We start from the raw sequence: 25,229 nt of genomic DNA, 5'->3' as shown, positions 1-25,229 counted from the left end.
TATATTCTGGAATCTTGTCTAGTTGTATATTTTCCCTTGTATGGATTACTGTGCATAATATTTTATATATCAATCCTCTATTGATGAACATTTAGATTTAAAAATTCCTTTCCTTTTGAAATTAATGCTGTGATGAATAGACTTGTACATATATTATTTATCTGTAGGTTAAATTCCCATAGATGGGACTGCTAGAACAAATAGTATTTGAATTTTTAAGTTGTTAGATATTGCTAAATTGTTCTCCAATAGCAAACCCAAATATTTCAAAGGTATTCATTTTGAAAGTCCTTTACAGTGTTCGACTTGCTATAAAGATTTTTCTACACTAGTTCAGAGGAAGGAGGAAGAGGTAACGTTTTTGAAATCATTTTCATAAGCAAACTCAAAATTCTTTACTAAATGAAAGAAGGAAATAAAAGCAAATTGTTTTACTATGTATCATGTGTCATTCTTGATTATTTATATAGATGAATCCTCCCTACCATTCTGAACTTGGTTTTATTGTTCTTACTCAAAAGTGCAATGAAAAGTCTCAGAAAGTTTAAATTAAATATTCTATCTAAGGTTTTGCTAAAGTTTGCTCCACAGAATCCAAAAGCTTTTTTTTTCCCTTTCTTGAGGGGAGAGACATGTCTCTAGCTGCAGAGATGCTGTCATCATCATCAGACTCATATGAGCAGTGATAGTCAATACATCTTGTCTCTGATTCTTGTGTTAGGATGAAGAGCCAGGATGATATATGTTGACCATCACGTTCTGATTCACCCAAAACTTAGCTAACCTGTGAGACTCATTTTCAGAAGATGAAATCAAGTTAAATTCTCTGGAATAGAGATTTTTCATAGTCCTGTAGAATATCTTATCTAATAATAGCATTTTCTGTTATACAATATAAGATAAGGCAATCAGATCATTTGCTTGAGGATATAAATTAATTGCTGGCAGAAGTTAGTCAAAAGAAAGAATATATGTTTTGACTGGACTCCAGTGATTAGAAAGACTTAATTCAAGCAAACTATTGCTTTCTAGATAACCCAAGGCAAGGAATAACCAGCCCTATTTCAGCCCTCCATCTGCAAAATGGAGATGTTCTTTTAGAGACAACATTGATCACTAACAGTATACTTGGCATAAAATTAGTTATGATTTCTGATGCTGTATGAATTATGTATTTGGTTAAAAAAATATTAACTTTGTAGCCAAATAGACCTGACTTGGAACTCATTTCTTTGTATTGAGTATGTGACCTCGGGAACTTCATTTTTTTTTTAAGTCTTGCTTTTACCTGAAAAAGTAAGGATTTCAGTGATAACCACCTAATAGATTTATAGTGAAAATTAAATAAATTCACATGAATAAAATGCTTAGCACTGAGCCTGGGAACATAGTATGTACTCATTAAATAGTAGTTGCTAGTCATGGTAGGACTCTATTCCTATCTAAAGATCTCTATAGTAGTAGCTATTGGGGCTGATTTCTGTGCTGTGAGAAACAACTTTGTATGTTTAATATGGCTTCATGCTCAGTTAAATCAAAACGGAGGTAAAGCTCCACCTGACCTAGTCAGTGATTAGCTTTTGCCTTTTCATGTGTGAAATTTTATTATCTTTATCATTGTCTTAGCTTGTGTTACCTACACATCATAAAATTATACAAACTTTTTAATAACTTGTCACAAACATTTATCTTTTTGACCTTCAGTTGAATTGTAGTAGGATTGCCTGCTGTTGAATACATCTATCTATCTCATGTAATGTGAATTTGCCAGTGTTCAAGTTTAATATTTATACCATGGCCACTTAGGTATCATGAGCTTTGATTCATCCTTGCCACTAGATGGCACTATAATAGAACACATTTGTATAGTTATTCTTTCTTGTCTAGGAAGACATGCCACAGAAAAAGGAGCTGAGGAATGGCTCATGTGAAACTGAAGAAGAGAGGGCTTTGTAATAGGGATATTTTTTAAAAGGGGGAATTTAGTATTGGAGTTATATATGGAATTTGAATAGTTTGCTATAGGAGTTTGCTACAGGAAAACTGTGTTGGGGAGTATGTAAAGAAGAAATTGTATTGTAGTGGGAGTCTGGAGAATTTGGGATCTACCTGTGATGTTGGATATATCTTTTAGATTACCTTAAGATAACTTTTGGGAGCTCTGTGTCTTTATTGGGAGAAGATAGCTATCTATCCATCTATTTCTCTATATATAATTATGTTTGGGTCCCTCCAAAAGTTGGTCTTGGAAGTACTCATAAGAGAGGAGGAAGAATGAGATTGAAGAGCAACAAAGGAGAAACATAAGTCTGATATTTTAACTTGCTGTTGGCAATAAGCTTCAATTCTATTAGAACTTACTAAGTAGCACATAGACTGCCCCCTCTCCCAATCTTCAGCACAATGGCTGGGAGGCAGGAGTGCATATCAATTAGCTCTTGTTTATTGGTCAAGATGGGACTCTGTTCTTTCTCTTCATATAAGTATGGGTTAAGAGAATTTTTTCAAGCTTCCAAGACAGCCATGGGGCAGAAAGTAAAGATATTTAGTAGGGACTAGAGATGAGATCTTACCATCTGAAGCAAATCATAAATTACTATTCCAACCTGGTCAAAATCAAATGTAAGGCTAGGTGGATATGATTCAGAGCACCAGATGTGTCTGCTACAGCTACCTAATAAATCATGTACTCAGTAAATTCTTCCAGTTGAAATAAACAAAAAATTCTAATGAACCATCTGCATCTCCAAATCCTTGGGAGCTACCTAATAGGTAGCCTAGCAAATGCTTAGTGAATAGAAATCTAAATGGCTATTACATGAAATTCAGAAGAAAATATCTTCCCCTTTATATCTTAATATGAAAGAGTTTCCAAATCCTTTAATTCTTATGTACTAGGGTATAGAAGCAGGAGGTAATTATTGCTGTAGGAAAAGGAGTTTGCTATAGGAAAACTATGTGTTGGGGAGTACATAAAGGAGAAATTGTATTGTAGTGGGAGTCTGAAGAATTTGGGATCTACCTGTAATTTTGGATATATCTTTTAGGTTACCTGAAGATAATTTTGGGAGCTCTGTTTCTTTATTGGGAGAAGATAGCTATATATCCATCTATTTCCATATATAATCTCTAATTTTCCTTAAAGTTTCTTCTAGCTCTAAGATATTATGAAAATTACATATGTAGAAGAATATTTGACTTTTTGTGAATGGCTTTTTGTACTCAAATGTATATTTACATTTGCATGCATGACATGATAAGTTGGTAGACATTGGTATTGATTTAAAGATGAGCAAATCTTGATTTTTTAAAAATAGAAGTTTCTTTGGTTTCCAACAAATAGTATGTCATATATGCAAGTAAACAGAAGAAATATTAATATTAAGATATGCATATGTACTATAAATTAAATCTTTTTATTCTGCATATTGTTTAGTCAAGTGAAATTTTCATTCTGAAAAATGGAGTAATTACGCAGGCAAGGATTTTACAGAAAGCAGAGATCTAGAATTTGCAGCAATATCACTATGATGAAGAGATCAAATTTGAACTTCAGGGCTAGTGAAGGAGAAAGAACTTACAGGAAGTCAAGATCCTGAAGAAGAGTGCTCTTAAAATTCCTTACAAAATTTCTCTTCAAGGCATTAGCTAATTTCTGAACTATGCATGAATGGAGTAAAAGGCTAAGAAATCCAGAAAAAAAATTAAAATGTTAAGAGGCTAAAAAGTTTATCAGAGCTTTGGAAGTCTGGGGAAGAAACAAACAAAAATATAATTTAGAACCTGCCAAAAGTGAAATTTCCAGGCTTTTAGATGAGACTTCTAAAGTGTTATGGCTGATGCTAGGGATAAATCAGTAATAGATAAGCTTTCACAAATTCTTACTAATATGCTTCCATTGTTGGGTGTGATGGTTCATGCCTGTAATCCTAGAGGTTTGGTATGTTAAGGCAAGAGGATCCTTAGTCAGCCTCAAAATAGTGAGGCACTAAGCAACTCAGGGAAATTCTGACTCTAAGTAAAATACAAAAAAAAAGTAGGGCTAGGGATGTGGTTTAGTAGTTGAGTACCCCTGAGTTCAATCACTGTACCCTCCCCATAAAAGACTTCCATTATATTAATCCCTGATTCTATCAGGGTTTCCTGTTTCTCAGGAAGAGAAGAGTAACATCTTCTCTAAAAAAATATAAGATCATCCAGAATCTCTGCCACCTCTCATGCGTAATGTCAGTGCTCAATCTAAAAGACAATGGGTGCCAGAAAACAAGACCAAATGACAAAGCTAACAGGATAAATACAAAACAAAAAAATAGCAATAGAAATAGCTGGTATAGATTTGGGGGTTAACAGAAATATAATCTTTAAAATAATCAGTAAGTTTAAGAAAGTAGATTCAAAACAAAAGAATGTCATCCAAACATTAAAATGTACAAAAACACCATTAAATGGAAATTTTATAGTAGAAAAAAACAAGAAGTCAAAATATAACTGCAGATGAGAAAACAGAATAGAATTAGGGAGCTGAAAATAGAGAATTGAGAAACTGGAAGTTGGTAAGTAGCAAATATTATACTTGAAGTTCAAAGAAGAAAAATGAATGGAAAAATATAGATAATAGCATATAGAACTTGATAAAAATGTAGTAAGGGTAATCAATGTTTAGTTGAAGTTCTAGAAGAAGAGGAGAGAGGAAATAAAACAGGAGAAATAGTTGAAGATATACTGGAAAAATATTTTTTAAAACTGATCAAGGATATCAGACTCAAGAGTCATAAAGCTCTATAAACCCTGAACAGGTTAAAAATAAAATATTCTAAATATAAAATAAAGGGCTGGGGTTGTGGCTCAGTTTTAGAGTGATTGCTTAGCATCTGTGAGGCACTAGGTCCAATCCTCGGTACCTCATAAAAATAAATGAATAAAATAAAGGTCCATCAACAATAACAAAAAAAATAATATATAAAATAAAATAAAGCCAAGTCCAGATACAAATAAGAAGAAAAATAAACAAATCCATAATCTTTATAGTGAGAGTTCTTTTTTTAAAATTTCATTTTATGATACTGTTAGGGAAGGAGTCTAAGGCCTCACACGTGCTAGGCAAGCACTGTGCCACTGAGCTATGTCCCCAGCTCCATAGTGAGAGATTTTTTAACATATCTTTCTTGTCAAAAATTCAGTAAAGTGGGGTTGTGGCTCAACGGTAGAATGCTCACCTAGCACGTTTGAGGCCCTGGGTTTTATCCTCAGCACCACATAAAAATAAACAAATAAAATAAAGGTTAGAAAACCTCAGTAAAGCATATAATATTTGAGAAATACAGTGAGCAAATGTGTGTATGTGTGGGGTTATATAATATTGTACAAAAAAATGCCAAGCATTCCACATTTTTTTTTTATGGACACATAGAACATTTATAAAAATAAAAACTATATGCTGGGTCATCAAGCAAGTGTTGACAAATGTCAAAGCATTAAAATCATATGGAGTATATTCTTCGATGATACGGAAGATAAATAGTACATGTATGTGAACAATATGAGGTTCATATCTTGAGTTCATTAAAACCGTAGATCAAAAAGTAATGATGTCCAGTTTTCACTGGATTTAATGACTTACTTCCATGAAATAGTGTATGGAAAGTGAAATATAATGACTTACCAGAGGAGCAGGAGCCTGATTAAACATCACCTTACCCAAGAACTTAACATCATCAGGATGAGTTATATGGCTATTCAGTAACCCTGATGGGATAAGATGAAAAGGGCCCTCAGGCTGTGTGTGGTGTTCTTTACAAAGTATGCAATTCCCATCTAATCACATACTCCCATCAAATTCAAATTGAGGGGCTATGTTAGTCAGCTTTACATAGCTGTGACCAAAATACTCAAGACCAAGTAAGAGGAGTCAAAGTGTATTTGAGGCTCACAGTTTCAGAGGTTCAGTCCAAGGTCAGTGGGCTCTATTGCTCTGGACCTGAAGTGAGGCAGAATAGAGGGGCAAAGGAAAGCTCCTGAACTCATGGCTGCCAGGAAGGACAAGGGTGGTAAGACAAACAACCCACAAGTAAGTCACCAGAGAAATATAACCTGAAAGGCATGTTAACCCCATCACCTACTTCCTACAGCCTACAGTTACCACCCAGTTAGTCCATTAGAATCATTAATCCATCAAATGAATTAATCCAGTAATTAGTTTACAGCCCCCATAATCCAATCACTTCACCTCTGAACATTCCTACTCTGACAAGAATTTCAGGGTCTACCTCATATCTAAACCATAATAGGGACATTCTATAAATTCTATCAGGGATATTCTATCTTGCTAATGTGAATACATTTTTAAATTGTCAGGGTCACAAAAAACAAGGAAAAAAACTTAGAAGTTGTTCTGGACCAGAGGAGACTAAGAAAGAATATTGACTAAATGCAATGCAATATTCTAATTTGAATTACAAAGTGAAGAAGAATATTGTAGTGGAAAAAATGAGAAAAATCCAAATCAATCCTGAAGTTTGGTTAGTAATGTATCAATGTAGGTTTCTAATTTTTAACAAAGGTGCCATAATATAAAACATTAAATAGAAGTGCATGAGGGGTATACAGGAATGCCCTGTATATCTGTAAGTCTAAAATATTCCCCTAAAACATTTATTAAAAATAAAAATGAAAGAAAGATAGGTAGCTCAAATGAGAAATGGGAAAAACTACTTGAGAGGAACATTTAAAAAAAAGATATTTAAATGCACAGTATAGACAAGAAAATAAGTCTATTTTCTTTATTGACTATGAGAAAAATGTAAACTAAAACTAAACTAAAACACATCATCACTGTAGATGCTCCATCATAGCTAAAATGGAAAAGATAGAGAATACCAACATTGCTAATCTGACGATGTTGGAAGATCTAAACCCATACACTGCTGGTGGGAGTATAAATTGATAAAATTATTGCATTAAAATTTAGGGGTTAGCTGGGTGCATGCCTGACATCCCATCAGCTCAGGAGGCTGAGTCAGGAGGATCAAAGTTCAAGAGCAGTTTCAGCAACTTAGTGAGGCCCTAAGCAACTTAGTGAAACTCTGTCTCTAGAAAAAATAAGTAAATAAAAGGGACAGGTGTGGTGGCACAGCCTGTCATCCCAGCAGCTCAGGAGGCTAAGTAAGGAGGATCATGAGTTCAAAGCCAACCTCAGCAAAAGCGAGGTACTAAGCAATGCAGTGACACTCTGTTTCTAAATAAAACTATAAAACTAGGGTTGGGGATGTGGCTTAGTGGTCAAGTACCCCTGAATTCAATCCTCAGCACCACTCCCAAAAAAGGAACAGGGATGTGGCTCCATGGTTTAACATCCCTGGGTTCAATAGCTGGTACAAAAAAATAGAGGGTAGTGTTAACTAAAACTAGACACTTGACTAACCTACTACCCAGCAATTCTGCTGTAAGTACACATTTGCTACAAATCATGGACAAAATATTCAGTTACTTTATGTATCATATCCCTGAATGGAAACAACCCAAATGTCTATAGATAGATCCTTGTGACCCAGGCATATGATTGAATACTCTGTTGATTAAAAAAAAGAAAAGAAACTATTCCTACAAACAATATGTATAGATGAATCTCAGACATAAAGACACAAAGATGAGAGGAAAATCTGGACAGAAAACAGCATATACTTTTATGGATTCATTTATTTGAAATTTGAAAGTGATGAAATTAATGGGTGTTGATAAGGTTGATGGGACTGGTAGTGACTGGGAGGGGCAAGAGGGGGCCAGCACTGACTCTGGTAGTGTTCTGTATGTCCAACTCCTCTGTGGGACAGGAGAACATTTGCCATGTCAGAATTCCCAGACTGGTGCCTGAAGACTGTGCACTTAACTGTGCGAACATCAGAGATTCATGAAAGAGTCAAAAGCACAGGTCTTCCAGAAACTTGGATTTTAATATCAAAACATGTTTCCATCCTGATTTATAATGCAAACTATAGTTAATTAGTATATGTGTATTCTTTAAAAATCAAATAGCTACATAGAATGTTATTATTAGAAAACATCTGCACAATACTTTGATAAGTAATTAATTTGTTCTCTGTGCTTTGGGATTTATTTTATTCACTGCATGAAGGGATCCAGCGAGACCAGTTACAATTATCGTACCAAGTACGACCAAATTAGGCAATAGACTCTCCTGATGTTCTAATATTTTGAAATGTAGAGAGGACTATTTGAATACCTAATAAGGCTTTTATGAAATTTGGGGACTTCATAAGCACAGCAGGTTAAGAATACACTTTTATAAAAAATATATTCTATGTTTTAAAAATTTGCAACAGCTATAAAAGATAGTTGGTATCCTCCCATTTCACAGATGGAGGAACTGAGATTGAAAGAGATTAAGTTGCCTTGTCTATTCATAGAAGGGCCATGATTCAAACTTAGATTTAGACTGACTAAAATCCATACTTGGATTCACAATTATCCACAGCAGTGTTTTTCTAAGTATGAGTCATGAGCCATATACATTAAAATCATGTCAGAGGTCTCTCAAGTGTAAATCTCCAGGAGGCCAGGGCAGGCAGAATATTTGGAATTAGAGCCTCATTTTTTTTTTTTGTTAAAGGCCCTGAGGATTAAGAAGCACTGCTTTTTGCTCTAATGACTTTGAATAGGAAGGTGACATCTTATTCAAACCTAACCTTCTAAGTTTGGGGTTTACCAGTATTACACATAATAGAAGAGAGCCATGCTCCTTGAGTGTGTACATACAGTTTGTCTGGTACAATCTCTCTCTCCTTCACTATTATTTCATAAAATTTTTAACTAGAAAGCCTATTTTTCTTGCCATAAAATTAGCATTTTAATTCTTTTGTCTTCAAGTTTGTCTTTTTTTTTTTTCAGGCTTTATTTAATTATGGTGTATTATTGAAAATAGACTAGAATTATGTTAACCTGTGTAAATGTCTTAGAATGTCTAGGGCTAACTGGGTGGTAAACTCAAATTTTGAAAATGGGTGACTCCTTCTAAGTTAAAGGTGCTGTATTGTCTCTTTAAGTCTCTCTATAAAAGCAGTAAAATTTTTAAAGGGTAAATAAATTATTTTTTAAGCATTGTCTCCATTTAATACGAATATGTCCCAGGGAATTTACTGTTCTCCAGACTGTCAGACTTGTCCCTATTGTGTGTTACTGGGACATGGTTAAGATAAATCTTTTATAAAACTGTTTTTGAGATGACCATCTATTTTAAGGTTTAGATAAGTAATATATATTTGACATAAATTTTGAAAGATACACTATATGAGTTTGCATTTTTTGAAAGTCTCTTTTAATTTCTTTTGGTCTATATTAAGTTTGAGATGTTTCCTTCAATTTTAGTTTCCAGTAGGCAAATTTTAAAGGTCCTCTTTATTAATAGTAATTGATGCTAGTTATGAAGATGAGACATCTTTTATTAATTACTGTAAATTTTTTGTATATAGGATAGATGATTTATTTTAATATTATATGTAATTTGACACTTTAAAAGGAACCCTCGATCTCTTTTTGAGAGAAGGTTTCAAAATATCTTTCTCTTAGAATATCATCCTTTGAATAGGTGCCTCTTGATTGTCTTCTAGAAAATATGATTCAGGTAACTTTCAGTGTAGAAAGTAGTATATACATATTACCATATTTTTATGGATAATAGGTCCTGTCAGAGAACTTATGTAATGCTAATGAATTTCCAAAAAAATTGTAATTTTTGTTGATTATAACTAACATGGGACTTTAATTTGGAAAGCATCAGTCCTAATAAAATGTTCTCCCATATCTTACAATATCCAGCAAACAGAGGTAATACACAAGAATCAGCAGTGACTTTGAATTAATCAAATTAGTCTTCAAGAAGAATTGTCAAAATTGTAATCTAAGTCAGTCATTTACTATATTTAGGGTTTAATCAAAACATGATTTTTTATTAAAATTAACCCATCTTAAACAGTAAGAATCATTAGGCAATAAAGTCATTCCTTAAAGAAAATAAGCTTAACATTTTAATAGGTCTTTATTATGTCAAAATATATTAAAAATCTTAGCTTATATCAGCATAATAAAATCAGGGAAATAAACTGAAATGTCCTTGAATTACTCAGTTTATATTTTTATAATTGGGCCAGTTATCTGTTTCTCAATTGTTTTAACTTTCTGCATAATCTGCAGAGATAATGATATAGATTTTTCTAATTAGGAAAATAATTTTATTATTAAAATTTAGAATATAAAGATCTTGTTTTAATCAAAGATGATTTATTTCTTCTCTGTGGAAGTATCTTCTTTTCCCTTTAGAATTCTTACTGGTTATATTATGGAGTAATTTTTGAAAATCTTAGAATATAAACAAATTATTGTACATTGATAAAGAGAAATAAAATACAGTTAAATTTTAATTAAAATACAGTTAAAGCCCTTAGATATTTTTGTAGGAATAATTACATTTGTTTTTCAACTTATAAAATTTGTTGAATGATTTGAAAATTAAAAGTCACTTGATTATCTCTTGAAAGTAAGTTTATAGTAAAATAAATTTATCTTAAATATTTCTAATTATAGATAGAGAACATCAGATATATATATATATATATATATATATATATATTTACTGTTGAAGAAAAATGATTAGATGAATATATATTAACTGAATAATTAGACATGAATGCAAATTATTTTCTGGATTAGCAACTATTTGTTATCCAATACCTAGAATAATACATATTGAGAATAAGTGCATAATTTATAATTGTATTAACTTTTTTTAACAACGTATTTCTTAAGACATTTGAGTCCATTACAATTTTCTTTGGATTAGTAGTGCACTTTTTTATATTTGTGAGGTCACATAATAAGATCTTTGTGCATACATATACTTATTTTTCTAATTATATAGTCAGTGATGAAAATAGCATTTTTTTGCTCATCACAGGGCATGGCTGGCTTTATTTTTTGTGATGAACAAATGCTTTCTTTTAACCTTCAAAATTGAAAGTAAAATACAAAGAAACATATGTTTGATGCCTCTCATCAATAAAAAAATTATTTAGTAACAACCGTATAGAGGAAAATGAAAGATCCTAAAGGAAGCTGTTGAGGGATAAAAAACAATCAAGTTGTTTAGTCTTGAGAGCAAGTCAGGCTTAGGGCTGCAATGTAGAAATCTGTGTAATTAAATTTTGCCTAAAAATTACATTTTGTTAGCATTTACAGGTGAGAATTCATAAAAATGTAGGCTCTATGTAGTTTCAGTAGCAGGTCTGTGTGAAACTGAAAGTACAGGTTAGTGACTGGAGGCAAAATCGGATGTCCTGGTTGAATGACAGGAGAAAGACCAATGGGTAGCACCCAAAAATGGGAAAGGAGGAACCAGGAAGACTAATTGGCTAGCCATGCTTCTTGCTGTTACTGTGGTGATGGAAACAGCTTGGAGCTTTCTGGGGAAAAGGCTTCAAGAGCAGGTTTCATTCCATTTGATTTGTTTGTATTTATCTGACTAGTGTGCAATGGCTTGCTTTGTCTTAACCACCTGTTCTTGCAGTGTGTGTTGTCTTTTTCTTTGTATTTTTGCTTGCAGCACATGGGCACTTTAAAGCGAGTTTTAATGGCAGATGCCAGTGTTACTATCAGATCTTAGGGCAGTTTGCATTTGGCATCCAGGCCAGGTTGTTTAATGGTTAAAAGCATTGCTGGTTGTGGGTCTAGTTACAGACCCCATAGGAAAAGCAGCTAAACTCTTTTGTCCACAGAGGCTGGGTTACAGCCATTCTGATAGGGAAGGACAAGAATGTGGTAAAAAGGTTTAATATAAATTGTTAGAGAACCTTTGTAAAACAGCAAAATAACTAAAAATTAAAAAATAAGTTCCCTCTCAAGAAGTAGAAATTCTTTCTTATGAAGTCTCATCATAAATAATCATAATCATAATCATAATCATAATTCTTTTTTCTCTTACACTTTACAAGCATGGATTTCTAACATATAAAACCCTAAAATCTTTACCTATTGTTTTTTAAATGTAAAGATTCACAAAAACAATCCAAAAAGTCCATAAAAATGATTTTCTCATTGGAGAGGACTGAAATTAACAACATATTCTATTAATAATATTAATAATACTTTAAAATTTTAAGGTCTCTAACATTGCAAATATTTTTATCTTTCTAAAAATAAAATATTGCCAGATATTTTTTAAAAAGTTCAACATCACAGATTTTCTTCTAATTTCTTACTTTCTACAATATTGTACAAAATACTCTGAAACCTTAAGTGCACTTAACTTATGAAAAGATTCCAAATTCATTAAATTTCTTGAATGTACCCTGGAGACCCAGTATGGGCCACCAATTGTCAGGTCTAAGGACTAAATGCTCAAGGTGACTCTAGGTGAACTGGGCTGCATGAAATAACCACACAGAGACAAAGAAATACATTTTTCTTTGCATCCTGTGATGGCTTCTCTGACCTATGGGGGTCCATGGATAGAGAGAGGAGTATGTGCTTAGTCCTTTTATTGGGAAGAAGCCATTCAAATGAGGGAATGAGTAGGGTTACAAAGGAATAGGTGAGTGTACCTCAATACCCTTGGTTATGACTACACCTGAACACTAGCCTTGCTATCAGAGCTGGGAGAATGTCCAAGTCAATAAGAAATGTATTGACTGGTCAGAGCCTTGTGCTTCAGTAATTGAAGGTGTGGTCATTAAGATAATTTCTTCAGAGTAGAATGCTTGTTTCACATGTGTGGTGCACTAGGTTCAATCCTCAGCACCACATAAACAAAATAAAAAAGGTAGTGCATCCATTTACAAATAAAAATATTTTAAAAATAATTTTCTTCTAGCTACCTAATAAGATTTGATGGGTATTCAGCAGGATAATTTGTGTAAGTAACAGTGCTGGAACACATTAAATAGAGTTTTGTCTGATGTTATAAACAGAGCTGTTAATGAAAAGAGTAATTGATATTTGTATTGGGGCAGCCCCACATTTTTTTCTCCATTTTTTAAATAACATAACCCTTCCACCTGTGGGAGATAAATTTTTGGACTTTAGTAGTAACTGACACTATCAACCAGAAGCATGGATCAGGGCCTGTGAATCAATTCTGTCCCAATAGGTGGACACACCCATGGCTAGTTTTGAGCTTCCTCTATATTAGTTAGCCAAAGTTAACAGCAATGACATTTCCTTTTACAGAGACTAAAGTGAGAAGGAGAGAGTACTCTTGGACTGAAATCAAAGGTTCTCACATCACCTGGTCTTGGCTAAGCTACAATCTACAGAAGCTACAGAAATTACCTTCAAGGAAGCCATGGCCTGTGTAGCTTTTGTGATAGAATTGAGTACAATAAAAAGAACAAATCTGAAAATTCACGCTTTACTTGAATAAGAAAAGTGAAGAAATGGACTAAAATGGTAGAATAATGAAGGACCCACAGTTATTAAGGTAAATTACAATCACCTCAGTGCAGAGAAACATGGCTCCCTCATAAAAAGGAGGTCTCTTTACCCTGTCTTCATGCCAGAATATCAAAATACCATTGGTCATGAATTCCTTCCTTTTTTCTTAATTTTCTTTCCTCTTATCTGTTTTTCTCCTACCTATTAACTCCTTTCATTTCATTCTAGAAGTAGTTGTCCCAATCCGGTCTCCATGTTTTCTTCTCACAACCAAAGCATTTAGAATTTAAATCTCACTGTGAGGTATATAAATTGATAATGGGTGTCTTACTCTAAGCTGTTTTTTTAAAAATTTTATTTATTTATTTATTTATTTTAGGAGACACATGTGATGACTTCAATTGGTTTGTTATGATTAGTACCCACATTAAAAACCTGGGGTCACTTACCTTGGAAAATGAGAAGTGCAATCAAAATTTTTATTCAGATGGTGCTTGTTTATAACAGAATGAAAAAAAAGTTTTCTCTTTTCCACTAGGGACTCCCTCTCTGTCTACAGTAAGACAGGTATTCTCAAACTAAGATTTCCAATCTACTGAGATGAGCTAAAGCTATTGGTCCCATGTAACCTCATCCCGAAAGCCTCAGCTACAAATCTGGACAGAGGGGAAACAGAGAAGGCTCCTGGGTAGGTGCTAGAGGAAGACATTTTCAAGTCTATTACTACATCTTATCCAGAACACAGGTATTTATTCCCAACATGCTACAAAATTTATTTGAATTAAAACTTATTCCATGTTTTATAGAATTACTTTTGTTATTACTATAATGTATAACATGAAAATATTATATTATATAATTAAATTATCTTACAGAATTGTTTTATCATAATGACTCACAAGTAATAGAAATTCAAATGACCAGTATATCTAGACTTATATAATTATCTATAACTTGAGATGTTCTGGGCTCAGGTTGTATCTCAGTGGCAGAGTGCTTGCCTAGCACCTGTGAGGCACTGGGTTTGATCCTCAGCACCACATAAAAATAAATAAATAAAATAAAGGCATTCTGTCCATCAAAAAGATGTTCAAAGTACTTATTCATATTGAAATGGTGAATTCAATAACAAAACATATGAGAGCAGATTCAGAAAATAGTCTTATTTTATAAACTGAATTGTACAGAAACTCTGTGTAGAAAAATGGTGTGGTCCATATGAAGTGTGCTGTGTGTAGAAAAGAAAATTACATGCATGCAGGGCACCACTGAAGTTTCAATGCACTAGCAGCATGTTGGACCATCAGATCAAGATAAAATCCAGCATGTAGTATGTTTTAGCAAATCAAGTGCTTCTGTTGTTTTGTTATGAAGTGTTGATATGTGACCTCAGGCTTTATACATGCTGGGCTATACCCCCTTCTCCTGAAAAAATATAGTTTTATTGGAATTCCAACAGGCATTAAATTATTATATTTTGCAGATTTTAGGCTATGACTGCATCGAACTTCTGATCCACACAGCCTAAAATCTTTATGATGTGGTCCTCTGAAGAAATATTTTGGAAAATCCACTGATATAATTTTAATACCACCAAATATATTGACAAGTTTTTGGAATATGGATCCTGATGTGCAATCCCCAGCAGCATTCTAGTTAAATTGGGAGTCAAATATTTCAGCATTTATCTGCTGGTAATAAAAATCTAAATCTAATTATGAGTAAAATTGAGGTAACCAGGTAGAGTGTTAGTGTAGCAGGAAGCTTCTTTCTGCATCTTGGCAAGTTTTTAGAAATATTAGAATAAAATAAATTTAAGATGTGTTATCACACTCAGTGTTTTATTTTATTTTATTTTTATTTTATTAGTTAATTTAATCATTTCAACAAAATCTAGAATTGAGCAGAATTCATTCCCATGTACCTAAGAAACTTGCCATTTGCAAGCCCAAGTGTATTGCCAGAATTGGAGCTACATTTCCAGAGTTTTCTGGAGTTTTAGCTCAGTAAATCATATAGGTAGTATGCACAAGGATACCCAGCACCAGGGTAAAAAGAGAAATTCAGCCCTGTCTTAGACCAGCTGAAAGAGTACTGATAATTCACTAATGTTCCTTGCTGGTAAATTATGGGTCACTGCGGGTGGCCACTGAGGCCTATATGAAAATAGACAAAAAAGTTGAAGTTTCTTGTATCTCTTTTATTTTCTTTTAGTTGTAGAACTTCGTTTTCTTTATGTTGCTGAGGATTAAACCCAGTGTCTCACACGAGTGCTCTACACCACTTTCTTACAAAAGCACTCTACCACTGAGCCACAACCCTAGCTCGCCTTGTACATTTTAAAGACCTCTCTATTCACTCCCCAGGTATAGGCTTGCTTCAGTTAGGTTAACATTTGTTAAGCACTTAGAATAAGTTTCAGGAACTTGTATTGTCTCATTACCTTCAATATGTCCCACTTAAGACAGGTCCTTTAACTGTGATGTAAAAGTTAATTTTAACTTGACTGCTATATGGAAAGAAATATTTTTCATTAAGTTCTCAGCAGTGTCTGTAACCAAAAAAATACTAAATAAATGGCAATTTTCAGCAGGAGCCTGGCTTGATGATATAACTCAGAAGGCAGAGGATCACAATTCAAGGCCAGCCTCAGCATCTGAGTCCCCTCTGAATACAAAAGGGTTGGGGATGTAGCTTATTAATGGATTGTTCCTGGGTTCAATCCCCAAACCAGAGGCTTGGGGCTGGGTCTTGCTTATGTCATAGCATTCAATTTTTGGTGAATAAAGAACTGGGGATTCCAGCCTTATCCTGCACCTTTTCTATTTAACCACCAGGAGGCAGCAACAGGTGTTTTCCAATGCATGCTTTGGTTCCCCCTGGTACCCACCAGAGGGCGACCCAGTGGGCAGCTGATCTTGGGGTCATAGTGTCAGCACTTCTTCTCTCAGTGGTCCTTTGCATAGTTAGCCCCAACCTCCCAGGGCCTTGACTAACTTGGAGGAGACAGGCATGAACAAAGTTAATAAATACAATTCAAAATTTATTAAAAATCACGAATCCCCTGTTGTGCCTTCCTGTCGCTAAGGAAATAAATAAACAGAAAGGACACAGCTGGGGAAAGAAAAATCAATCTCAAGACAGATTTTTTTAACTACCCCTTACTTTTCCAACCCCTCCCCCTATGGCTCTTGGGACATAGCACATGAGCAGGTACCTCAGTCCATGTAGAATGTGGCCGGCACCAAGGCAAACCTGCCCTGCCCAGGAGGGGAGACAGGTCCTGGGATCATTTGTTTTCAGCCCTTGATAACCCAGAGACCTGCTCCCTGCAGAGGCCAGGGCTGAAGCACCAATTGGAGGCACCTGAGGGTAGTAGTGGTAGGGGGAGAACAGGGTAACAACCCTGGCAGCATAAGCAGCTGAAAGGGGGTCCAGTCCCCTTTCCAGGTTCAACCAATGCCTGATAAATTATGTCCCATTCATTCCCCCTTCTCTCCTTTAGCTTGCAAGCTCTGCACTCAGCTGAGGATCTTCCTGAGCAGTTCAACAGAGGCACCAATGAAAACTGCATCAGGTCGCACATAGTTTCTCTTTTGGATATTCTGGTGGGAGATGAACTTGGGGTATCCAAAGCCGAGATAACTCTCATCCAAGGAGCCTCACCACGTGCCTGGCTTTTGGAAATTTTTCCAGTTTGGGTCAGAGTGGAAAGTCTCAATGACATACTATGGCTTAGCAAGCCCTGGGTCGCTCTGATCTAGCAGGGAGAAAGTGACACGACGATCAAAAGGCCACTCAAGAAGATAATCAAAAGTGCCTGGTAGCACACGAATGTACAGACACAGATGTGTGCTCTCACCACTGCCATTGCCAATGAGGAGTGCAGACACTTGTAGCTTGTAACCATACTTATGTATATAGAAGTCTGGGCTGTAGCACTCGAGTTGGGCTTGGCCTTGGCCTCTTGTAGCCTCTGACCATAGCGGTCATTCTTCCAGATGAACACGCCATCACTGCCTATTGATAGTCCCTACAGCTCTCTATGCAGATCCTGCAGCTCCTGCCACTGCCGGCTCACCAGGGCACACATCATAGCCAGATGTGGCTTCACACTCTCCGCCATGTACTGCACCATTGCCAGCTTAGGGCACTGTTGGCAAAGCCCCAGGAAATGAGGGAAGGGAGGACTGTTACCAAAAGGGGAAAGCTCAGAGGTAGCAGGCGCCAAACTCTGCATGAGGAAGACAGGGTGCTAGGAAGAACCTGCAGCTGAACAGCAGGGGGAATGACTCAAAGAACTAAACTGCCAGGAAACCTAGCCTTCATCTAGGACTTAATGGGCTAAAGAGGGGTTGACAGGAAAAAGGGGCATCTCACCTTGTGCTTGCAACCGGAGTCTTTGAACAGGCATAGCACCAAGGCAGTGCTACCTCTGTCCTTCAGATGATTTTGCAGATCCTCCCGAGCCACAGTGCCCACACCACACTGGTTAGGCAGGGAACAGGCAGCCTAGGGCACTGTACTGGTGACTCTGGATGGTGTTAAAGACAAATTTCTTTGTGCAATAGGTACAAGGCTGGGTGCACTTGAGGCACTCAGAAGTGGCATCTCGGACCAGCAGTCGCTGTATCATGTGGGCACCACACTTGCTCTCACAGTACACACTCTCTTGGGGGCACATACCCTCATGGCTCTCATAGTCTTCCCCACTGAAGTCACAGCCACAGAACTTGCACTTGAGGTGCCGCTTGGGCCAGTCGTATTGCAAGTGTGCAGGCAGATCACAGCGACTCAGCTTGGCAAGACAGCCATTGGGGCAGGGAACTACATTGAAGCTGCAAGTAGTTAGGTGTCCCTGTAAATGACGAAGTGGCCCACTCCAGCGGCAGCCCTCCTCACTCTGGATGCAGCAGATGGGCACACCTAGCACCTGGACCTTCAGCTCTGGGACTGGGTAGATCTTGGCATAGTTCAGGGGAAATTGGTCCTCAGGACATTTGAATTCTCCTTCACTGAGAAACTCCTGCAGGCTGGTGTTACAGAAGTGGTTGCCCCAGGTAGAAACCTACAGGGGCTCGCACATTGGTTTCCGGCACAGCGGGCACAGCCTTCTGGAACTTGTAGTTGAAGCCAGACATGGCAGGAGAGTGGCGGGCATGGACAAGTAGTGCTGGGCACATAGTTGCCCCGCAGCCTATACCTCGCCCCAGCCGCACTCTCGACTCTGGGCAGCTCCAACTGGCAGCCCCAGCCAAAGCCACTAAGTATTTTAAATATGCTTTATATTTGAAATAGTATATACTCTATAAATCTCTCTTCATTTAAAAAATGATTGCATCATATGTTATTTTACAGATATAAAAACAGAATTCTTAAAGTGTATTTGGACTATTTCTAATTCATAAGAAAATTCTGTAACGAATATTCTTTACATTTACATATGTAATATATCAGTATAAATCATATTATATATAAATATTTATATGCAAAAGCAGGATATATACAAGAGATTCTTTATGCATGTTTTCTATATGAAATATGCACATTTTGGACTGGGGTTGTGGCTCAGTGGCAGAGCACTTGCCTAGCATGTTTGAGGCACTGGGTTTGTTTCTCAGTACCATACATCAATAAAGAAAATAAAGGGTCATTAGCAACTAAAAAATATTAAGAAGAAAAAATATACACATTTTTATGTTATATATATATATGATAATTGTCCTTAACATGAAAACCCCAAATGCAATTATGATAACCATCACAAATACTGGTCAGACACTTCTCCTCAAACAGAGAAGGGAGCTTTTAGGATAAATGGTTAATTACAGGTCTGGAACAAGAAAATAAATGATGTGCTTGAAACATCTTTTTTTGTGAGAAAGTGAAAAGTAGTCCAGGATGAATGGGAACAAATCCAAAAGATGTGTAATCATCTTTAAATGGCAGCTGATGTTTATATCTGGGGTATGTGAGTACCAAAATGAAAAACTTCATCTTCTTGCCCACTTATAGTTGTTTTTGCTATATTTGTTTTTGTAGAATCAATGAAAATATCATCATTTGGCCACCACATAGTAATAATTTGACACAAGGAGAAATCATCTATAAAATATTAATTCTAGTGGGTGAAAATTTAAGGACCAACCAGATATTTTAAAAAGTCACAAATATCACCACCCCAAATATTTATGAATTATAAAGGGAAAACAAATACTACGTTTATAATGGAGCAACCTGGCAAATACTTCTTAACCAAATAATTAGGCAACACTAACCAGTGATGGAACAAAGTGACATTACATACTTCCACAGTCTCTTGTGCCTGTGTTATTGAGGCCCCAGATATTTGCTTACTCTTAAGTGGAGGCTAACTCTAGATACTAGAATTTTTCCACCATTAATAGAGGCTGACCATAGCTTGTTACCATGTCTGTCAGTGCTGCCAGAATATGCTCTAGTGTAAGAACTAGGCATTGTATGAATGATGGTCTTCCTATAATGGCATAATCTGAATCCACTGATGAGAAAACATTGTGTGATTCTAAACTGAAAGAAAATTTACAAAACTACTACTGATGTACACCATTCAAATCATAGATATCATAAATAGCCCAGAAAAACTCAGTAATTGTCTCAGATTAAAAGAGACAGAAAAAAATGAGACTACTGGACACAGTGAATAATTGATATTAAAATTTCCCAAAATTGGATTTATTTTGGTTCAAAGACAATTGTTGAAATAACTGTCAAATTTGGAATAAGGTTTGTAGAGTAGATATTCATAATTTAATTTTCTTATTATGTACCTTTTTTTGAAATGGAGAAAAAGAGATAAAACAAGTTAATAAAATAGTAACATTTGAGAGATTCCGGATAGGGGAGGAAGATGGCAGCGAAGGGAATGCATTATCCCAGTGCGCTGCGTCACTGAGTGGGAGAAAGACAAGGTGAAATGGCTGAAGGCTAGCGTGTTGGGAATTTCCAGTGAAATTGAGGTGCTCTAGAATCTAGTGGACGGATTTCCATCGTGTGAGGTTCGGCTGCGGGAGCCCGGTCGAGGGCGATTTCTCCGCAATTTCTCCACACAGAGGGTCGCATTGCCTGATCGGGGGAACGCCCCGAAGCTCGAGTCTGCGGCGCATGTGGGGAATCGGCGAGGTGCCAGAGCAGGGGTGCAGCTCCCGCCAGTGGTACAATGGCCATGCTTAGTGCTGAGTTCCGGCTTTGAGACAGAGGAGAGAGGTGGTCCAGTTCGGTTCCCGACACCGGTCGGACCACGGAGGAGGACAGCAACCGCCATCTTGGAGAAATGATGTAATCATCCCTGTTTTCTACTGACCTCAACGCATTCAGCTACAGAACAGGTGATTTCAGGCTGGTATTTGCCTGTGTCTCCCAGACAGATCGCTCAGGCTTGGGGCTGGAGAACCTGTAGAGAATACTCCTGGGGGCTCGTTCCTGGCAAGGCGTGCACCGGGCTCTGAGTGGTCGGATTCTGGTCCCCAGGGCTGCCTTGGCTCAGGGTTAGGGAACCTGCGGAGACTGCATGTGGAGGCCAGCTCCAAGTGGAGTGTGCGCTGAGCTTGGGGCGGCTGGGTTCTGACTCCCAGAACAGTTTTGGCCAGGGGCTGGGGAGCCCGCGGGGACTGTGTCTTTGAGCCTGTGCCCAGCGGAGCGTGCACCGAGTTTGGAGAGCATGGAGCGGCCGGGCTCTGGCTCCCGGAGCTGCTTTGGCCTGGGGCTGGGGAACCTGCGGTGACTGCTTCTCGGTCAGGGTCCTGCTGGGTGCTGTGGGGGCCGGGGGGGGCAGAGTGGAGCTGCCGCCTGTGCCCAGAGCAGGCCAAGTGACCCACCGGCATGGTATCACGACACCCCAACTGCAGCTGGGGCCGAAGAGATTAGCCGCCCACGCCTAGAATAGGACCAGCAACCCGACAGCGCAGTAGCCAAGTAACTCTATTTGGCGTACGGGCTGTGCAGAGCCGCCATTTGAGCCTGCAAGGTAGGCAGACCTGCGACCCACTGGCAGGACAGGCCTGGTAGCCTGCCAACGTGGAGGACACGCAGCACCAAGGCAGTCACGTCACACTGGTTGAAGTGGAGGTGGAACAGGGCCACCGCCCGTGTCCGGAGGGGGCTCAGCGACCAGTTGGAGAGGCAGTCAGGTACCCCCATTGGGAGTGGGGGCTGTGCAGAACTGCTGCCCGAGCCCACAGGGTGGGCAGACCTGCGACCCACCGGTGGAACAGGTCTAGAGGCCTGTCAGCGTGATAGACACGTCACACCAATTGGAGTGGGGATAGAGCAGAGCCGCCGCCCACATCCGGATCAGGACCAACGACCCGAGGGTGTGGTAGTTACGTCACCACAATTGGAGTGGGTGAGAGCAGAGCCGCCACCCGCGCCCGCAGGGGGGTGGCAGACCTGCGACCAACCAGCGTGGTAGACAGACCACCCTAATTAGAGGAGGAGCACAGCCACTGCTCACCCTGCAAGAGAGACTTCCCAGCTATACAAGAGCAATATAAATAAATAGGGGGTAAATTTCAAAAATACAACAGTTTTACCAAGCAGAAAAAAACGTGAGCAGTATGAAAAGACAAGGAAAGAAAGGACCACAAGCAATGCAGGTCAACTCAACTTTAGAAGAGGTAATAGCTGCAACAGATGGAATGTCAGATAAAGAGTTCAGGATATACATGCTTCAGATGATCTGGAGTCTCAAGGAAGACATGAGACAGCAAAATCAGACAATGAAAGATCACATTGACAAGGAACTACATAAACAAATCCAGGAAGTAAAAGGTCAATTTCACAGTAAGATAGAGGTAATAAAAAACAAACAAATAGAAATCCTAGAAATCCAGGAAGCAATAAACCAACTTAAAAACTCAATTGAGAATACTACCAGCAGAGTAGATCACTTAGAAGATAGAACAACAGACAATGAAGACAAAGTATTTCAACTTGAAAAGAACATAGACAGCTCAGCAAGTCTGCTAAGAAACCATGAGCAGAACATCCAAGAATTATGGGATAATATTAAAAGACCAAACTTAAGAGTCATTGGGATACAGGAAGGCACAGAGCTCCAAACCAAAGGAATAAACAATTATTCAGTGAAATAATATGAGAAAACTTCCCAGACTTGAAGAATGAGACAGAATCCCAAATCCTAGAAGCCTACAGGACACCGAATGTGCAAAATCATAAGAGATCCACACCTAGACACATTATAATGAAGATGTCCAACATACAGAATAAGGAGAGAATTTTAAAAGCTACAAGAGAAAGGAAGCAGATTACATTTAGGGGTAAACCAATCAGGATAACAGCTGATCTCTCAACACAGACTCTGAAAGCTAGAAGATCCTGGAATAACATATTTCAAACACTGAAAGAAATGGGTTCCAACCAAGAATCGTGTATCCGGCGAAATTAAGCTTCAGGATGGAAGATGAAATTAAAACCTTCCATGAAAAACAAAAGTTAAAAGAATTTGCAGCTAGAAAACCATCTCTTCAAAAAATACTTGGCAAAACATTACAGAAAGAGAAAATGAAAAATAACATTGAAAACCAACAGTGGGAGGTAGGACAGTAAAGGGGGGAAAGTAATCAAAGAGGAAAACAAATCAGGTTTAGTAACATTAATAAACAAATATGGCTGGAAGAACAAAACCATATCTCAATAATAACCCTAAATGTGAATGGCTTAAACTCACCAATTAAGAGACACAGGCTAGTTGAATGGATCACAAAACAAAACCAACAATATGCTGCCTACAGGAGACGCATCTGATAGGAAAAGATATACATAGACTGAAGGTGAAAGGTTGGAAAAAATTATACCACTTATATGGACTGTGGAAACAAGCAGGAGTGTCCATACTCATATCTAATAAAGTAGATTTCAAGCCAAAGTTAATCAAAAGGGATAAAGAAGGACACTTCATACTGCTCAAGGGAACCATACACCAACAAGATATAACAATCATAAATATATATATGCCCCAAATAATGGTGCAGCTATGTTTGTCAAGCAAACTCGTCTCAAGTTCAAGAGTCTAATAGACCACCATACAAAAATCATGGGAGACTTCAACACACCTTTCTCACCACTGGACAGATCGTCCAAACAAAAGTTGAATAAGGAAACTATAGAACTCAATAACACAATTAACAACCTAGACTTAATTGACATATATAGACTATACCACCCAAAATCAAGTAGCTACACTTTTTTCTCAGCAGCACATGAAACCTTCTCAAAAATAGATCATATATTATGTCACAGGGCAACTCTTAGACAATATAAAAGAGTAGAGATAATACCATGCATCTTATCTGATCATAATGGAATGAAACTGAAAATCAATGAAAAAAAAAGGAAGGAAAAATCACGTGTCACTTGGAGAATGAACAATAGATTACTGAATGATCAATGGGTTTTAGAAGACATCAAGGAGGAAATTAAAAACTTCTTAGAGTTAAATAAAAACACAGACACAACATATCGAAATCTATGGGACACACTGAAAGCAGTTCTAAGAGGAAAACTCATTGCTTGGAGTTTATTCCTCAAAAAAAGAAAAACCAACAAATAAATGATCTCATACTTCATCTCAAAATCCTAGAAAAAGAATAGCAAAACAACAGCAAAAGAAGTAGAAGGCAAGAAATAATTAAAATCAGAGGTGAAATTAATGAAATCAAAACAAAAGAAACAATTAAAAAAATGACAAAACTAAAAGTTGGTTCTTTGAAAAAATAAATAAAATTGACAGACCCTTAGCCATGCTAACAAAGAGAAGAAGAGAGAGAACCCAAATTACTAGTGTACAGGATGAAAAAGGCAATATTACAACAGACACTTCAGAAACACCGAAGATAATCAGAAATTATTTTGAATCTTTATACTCCAATAAAATAGAAGATAGTGAAGGCATAGATAAATTTCTTAAGTCTTAAGATCTGCCCAGATTGAGTCAGGAGGATATAGACAATCTAAACAGACCAATAACAATAGAGGAAATAGAAGAAACCATCAAAAGACTACCAACTAAGAAAAGCCCAGGACTGGATGGGTATACAGCAGAGTTTTACAAAACCTTTAAAGAGGAACTAACACCAATACTTTTAAAGCTATTTCAGAAAATAGAAAAAGAGGGAGAACTTCCAAATACATTCTACGAGGCTAACATCACCCTGATGCCCAAACCAGACAAAGACACTTCAAAGAAAGAAAACTACAGACCAATATCTCTAATGAACCTAGATGCAAAAATCCTCAATAAAATTCTGGTGAATTGATTCAAAAACATATCAAAAAAATTATACACCATGATCAAGTAGGATTCATTCCTGGGATGCAAGGGTGGTTCAATATAAGGAAATCAATAAATGTGATTCACCACATCAATAGACTTAAAAATAAGAATCATATGATCATCTCGATAGATGCAGAAAAAGCATTTGACAAAGTACAGCATCCCTTTATGTTTAAAACTGTAGAAAAATTAGGGATAACAGGATCATACATTGTAAAAGCAATCTATGATAAGCCACAGGCCAGCATCATTCTGAATGGAGAAAAATTGAAGGCATTCCCTCTAAGATCTCGTACAAGACAGGGATGCCCTCTCTCACCACTTCTGTTCAACATAGTCCTCGAAACACTGGCCAGAGCAATTAGACAGACGAAAGATATTAAAGGCATAAAAATAGGAAAAGAAGAACTTAAATTATCACTATTTGCAGATGACATGATTCTATACCTAGCAGACCCAA

At 37.0% G+C, this 25,229-nt stretch overlaps 1 pseudogene; it reads right to left on the bottom strand.

Moving 5' to 3' along the window:
• Positions 1 to 16,904: 16,904 nt before the first annotated feature.
• Positions 16,905 to 18,598, bottom strand: LOC144371280 (TNF receptor-associated factor 4-like; annotated as a pseudogene).
• Between the last annotated feature and the right edge of the window lie 6,631 nt (positions 18,599 to 25,229).

Source organism: Ictidomys tridecemlineatus, chromosome 16 (genome assembly GCF_052094955.1).
Source record: "Ictidomys tridecemlineatus isolate mIctTri1 chromosome 16, mIctTri1.hap1, whole genome shotgun sequence".
Classification (NCBI taxonomy): domain Eukaryota; kingdom Metazoa; phylum Chordata; class Mammalia; order Rodentia; family Sciuridae; genus Ictidomys; species Ictidomys tridecemlineatus.
Note: the sequence above shows the minus strand (reverse complement) of the source record. Positions and strands in the feature narration are given on the sequence as shown.